This window comes from Musa acuminata, chromosome BXJ1-1 (assembly GCF_036884655.1).
Source record: "Musa acuminata AAA Group cultivar baxijiao chromosome BXJ1-1, Cavendish_Baxijiao_AAA, whole genome shotgun sequence".
Lineage (NCBI taxonomy): Eukaryota > Viridiplantae > Streptophyta > Magnoliopsida > Zingiberales > Musaceae > Musa > Musa acuminata.
In genome coordinates this window covers 1,741,763-1,746,724 of record NC_088327.1, presented here as the reverse complement: position 1 = coordinate 1,746,724, position 4,962 = coordinate 1,741,763, and the positions used below count along the sequence as shown (strand labels likewise).

Sequence of the window (4,962 nt, the reverse complement as noted above, 5' to 3'; positions counted from 1 at the left end):
ATGCCATCTCTCCCGTGCTGACGATAAATTCAGGAGCTTTTGATCTTACCTTAGGTGGATGTGTATCGATTATTCCGATGCTAGGCATGTAGTGATCTCCTGATCCCTCTTCCTCCTTCTGAGTGTCTTCATCCCCATCACCTTCCACTTTGTCCTTTCTTGCGTCCCCACTTGCTGCGCATATAACATAGTGGTCAAGTTCTCCCTCACCTTCGCCTTCGGTCTCTCCATTTTTGTTCACCACTATGACCTCTATCGCTTCCTATTTCTCGACAGACTTCAATTTTTTTTTAAACTTATATTACATATGATATTATATTAATGATTTATTATAAGTCAACATGCCATATAAGCTGACTATAATATTTGTTCACTCAGACTTGACGAAAGAGACTTATATACTATATTTTTTAAAAAATATAAAGATTATTTTACATACAGTAAACTATAATGGCTTAAGTCATCCATAATCAAATCGTAAGGGCTAAAATAAATTTTAACTATTTTTTAAACTTAAATTATATGTATCATTTTATTAATAATTTATTGTGAATCAGTATATCCACATAAGCATACTATAATACCTATTAACTCAAACTTGACGAAAGAGATTTATATATTATATTTTTTAATATAAAAATTATTTTAAATATGAGTAAACTATAAGAAAAGTAGTTTATGGTCAAAACTATGATTAAAATCGACTTAGAACGGACTTGAACAAAATTCATAATTACCTGATCATAAATTCGGCTCAGGTTCGATTCTTATTGGATCTGTGATTTCTTTATAAAATCCATGTCAAACAAAACAGTCGGTCCGGATCCAATTTAGATATGGACCTGTGATTTCTTTATAAAATCCGTGCATATATACACACAACATAAAATATAAAGAATCGGATCAGATCTTTCGAACAGTAGATAAAAGTATGAAGTTGTTATAATGCACATAAATGAACTAAGAAGAAGCAAATTCTACCCGTTAGTGGCCACCTCATGTGAGCTACATCCAATTGTGACTCTTCCAGCATCATCATAATTGTTATTATAATATGTATTGCATAGGTTAGGATAAACAACTCAATTGATAGAAATATGTTGGAGATGAGCAAACACAAGCCAGAAAATTTGCTGTGTGACCTTTTAGAGGTGAGCTCAGAAACGCCATAAACTTGCAAATTGTTTGAGAACTCAGTACTAAAGAACCACCAACTAAGAACAAACAGTGACCAGGAATGCAGGGGCAAAGATCCTTTTTGGACCACTGTTCTTAGTTGAAGTGGAAAGACTTTTATGTGATTCTTCTCCATTTAGAAATATTCATTGTGACATTGGTCAACAATTTGATGTGCTCCTGTTGCTAAAGAACACAAATACTGCAACTTGCACTTAATCAAGGCAGGACATTGCTTCGGCCCAACAGATCCCCATGGTTGAGCCATGGAGAAACCATGCGAAGGTACAAGGGCCTATCATTCTCTTTGGTGCCCCCACTTCGATGATGGCAGCTCCGCGTAAGCTCCACCATGTAAAGGCTACCCAGCTACTGATTTCATCACTATAAGTGTGGTAGATCATAGGCAATTCAATCCTAATTTGACATGATAATACTTGCAGTGGAAAGCATCACCTTCGGCTACCAAGCATGCATGTACCGGACACTGCCATCAGTTCCTTCTGGTAATTGCTCTGAGATGAGTTGCTGCAACTCCTCTTATTCTGAAGGCTTTTGATTTGTCATGGGCTTTAATGGAAGCTGTAGAGGGACAAGTGACGAGATTTTAACAATAGAAAAAAGAACAAAAGCACCATTACCTAGGAAGGGGACAGTATACCTTTCATGAACAGGAAAGCTCCACCTCCATTCTGGGCCCTCTGTAGCTCCAAGGCTGTGACTCTCCCTGTGATGAGGTGGCAATCGAGGCCCCATAGCAATCGAGGCCGGTCCATGAAGAGAGGAGGATGACTGTGGCGTCCTTCAGAATGTTAGATTAGTGGAATGAAGAAGATTTAAGTGCGAGCATCCCTGAGAGATTCTTAGGCTTGAACTGCCTCACCCAGCTCTACCTTGAGGATAACATCATGCTTCAAGGCTCTATACCTTCAAGCTTGGGGAGGCTTACCTCCCTGAAGACGCTCTCATTGAGTGGGAACCTTCTGCAAGGGCAGTTGCCTCCAACTCTTGGGTCTATCAAAGGTTTGCACCAGATCAACATGGGGAGGAATCTTTTGACGGGCCCTATACCATCAGCCTTTAGCAGTCTTCATAGTCTGGAATCCCTTGATCTAAGCAAAAACATGTTGTCTGGAGAGATACCTAGCTTTGTTGGCAAGTATCAAAACCTTACCTTCGTTGACCTTTCCAACAACCAGTTCTCAGGTGAAATACCCATGTCATTGTGCAGCTTGTCTAATGCTATGGACATCTCATCGAGTCAGAACAAGCTTACAGGTCAAATTCCACACCAGATTGATATCCCTCACTTCTCTTTCACTCAGTGCCAATTTGCTTAGTGGCTCCATTCCAGAATCCTTGAGCAGATTGCAGAAGCTATGGTATCTCAACTTGTCTAAGGAATGGGTTTTCGGATCCCCTGCCTAATGAACTTCCAAATGGCTTGCCTTCTCTCTCATCCATACATCTGTCCTATAATGATCTCCATTTACAAACAATACCAGATTGGATTTGGTGCAGAGAGCTTAGAGATGTACACCTTGCAGGCTGCCACATCAGGGGAAACCTCAAGCCATTTACATCACCAGAGTCCTCGAACTCCTTAGACCTGTCTGAGAATTATATCACAGGAGAAATTGGTGAGTTCTTCACAAACATGACAAACTTGTAGGAACTCAGACTATCCAGCAACATGCTCAGCTCTGACATCTCAAGACTTCAACTGCCTGACCTCCACATGAATCAGCTCTATGGATCAGTATCAGGACTCCTGCAGAAAGCCAACAAGTTATTGCAATTACTGAATATTTCAAACAACAGGATCACTGGAAGATTGCCAGAATTTAGTGGTTGGTTGGGTGAAATAGCAGGTCGTGTCAAATAATGGGATCTCGGGCCAAATCCCAACTTCCATAAGTCTGCAAAGGATTGATCTCTCAAGGAATCAAATCAAGGGGATGATCCCACCAAGCATGGGCCAAATGATGAAACTGGAATGGCTGGATTTATCAAGTAACAGGCTTAATGGCAGTGTACCAAATAACCTCACCAGATTAGTGAACATTAGGCATGCAAGCTTCAGGGCAAACAGATTGTGTGGGCAGATTCCTCAGTCAACGCCTTTCAACATCTTTCCTACTGCCGCCTATGCTCACAACATGTGCCTATGTGGGCAACCATTGCCACCATGTAAGAAACCCTAATTGGGTTGTATGAATACTCAGCAAAGTGCTAACCTAGATATAATCAGTGAGGCTTCACAAAAAATGTCATGAAGATGTCAATATACAAATGTTTTGTATCCTAATAAGACCCTAAATAAGGTAGCATCCTGAGCAATATGATGAGTGGCATGCATTGATATTTATACTAATCATTCTTCCAGTAATTGGTATGTTGCTGATCTATCACAAATTGTTGATTGTTACTGAATTTAAGGCATAAGAACTAAGAAGGCCCAAGAGAATCTAAATTTTGAAAAGTTTCATTTACTATACTGTAAAACAACCAGAAAAGCTTAGGAAAACAGCAAGCAAAGACTACAAACTAGGTACCATGTATACTGTAAAGGCTATACTTACATATCCACTTATAGATAATCTACATGGAGAAGTTGCAGATATGATTGTCAAACATAGTGTAGATAACGATGGCATGATGTAACTAGAAGACAAAGAGAACATGAATAGTGAATACTTTGTTGTTATGATTATGAAGCAACAAAAATTGAATTGGTATATGATGACAACGTCTGAACCCTGAAGGGAAAAGGAACTGAAAAAAACATATGCTTTCTCAGCCATGTTAATTGTGTGCTAGTGCAACAATCTGCCTGCTAGTGACAAACAGTAGGAGCAATGCTGGACAAGGATCTATGACTGCACGAGGTCAAGCATCCTGCATACCAAATTTTTACATTCTAACCACTAGTGAAATACTGTGATATAGCATAAACAAATCAATTCAAAGCATGGTTGAAGAGCTCATGCATTCAGGACCATCAGCGCACCGAAGAAAAACTCGATCTTGATTAATGGAAATACAAGGAAGGAGGCAAGAACACGAGGCAGCAAAAAGAAAAACTCGAGAGACAGGCCAGCTGAAGAGAAGGCGAGAGGATTAACCACACAGATCACACTAGACATGATGATCGATCGCAAAGCAGCATCAGCAGCGAGAAGAACAGGTACAGTTTTTATTAGCTCTCACACAAACCAAATGGTCCACAAATACATACACAGAACCCCATTATTGCCATGCTGGTAAATCAAAGAAATATGGCTACAAATATAGAATGGAGCTTTGGAAACGGGGAACTTACAGGTTTGACAACAGAGGGTTCCCTGAAGTAGGATATCGAGGTGCTGTTGCATGTTCCCAGCTACCGATCACGATTGAAGCTCCCACGCCCTCTTCTACCTCAAATGCTCCCAGTGAGTTGCCAGTACAATATTAGCAGCATGCTCTGCATACGATGACCACAATATGAATCAAGGTCACCTAACAACTCATCCAGGAGGTCCTGTCCATGTTTGGCAAATTTCACTAGTAGTTCCATGACTAAAATCCAACAAAACATATTATAAGAACACTTAAATTTGGAAACAGATGGGGGCATAAGCACCACACAGAATTTGGTCCTAACACTAAACATCTTGAAAATGGTTTAGCCATATTGAATAAGCAACACATGAGAAACAAACTATCCAAAAGCAGTTAACGAGATTCTTAGATTTACAGACAGGAGAAACAATTCTCATATGAATCTCCACTAGTAGTAGTCTC

At 39.8% G+C, this 4,962-nt stretch overlaps 1 pseudogene; it reads left to right on the top strand.

Annotated features, from left to right (window-relative positions):
* Window positions 1-1,442: 1,442 nt before the first annotated feature.
* LOC135587828 (LRR receptor-like serine/threonine-protein kinase FLS2) lies at window positions 1,443-3,396 on the top strand (annotated as a pseudogene).
* The last annotated feature ends 1,566 nt before the right edge of the window (window positions 3,397-4,962 follow it).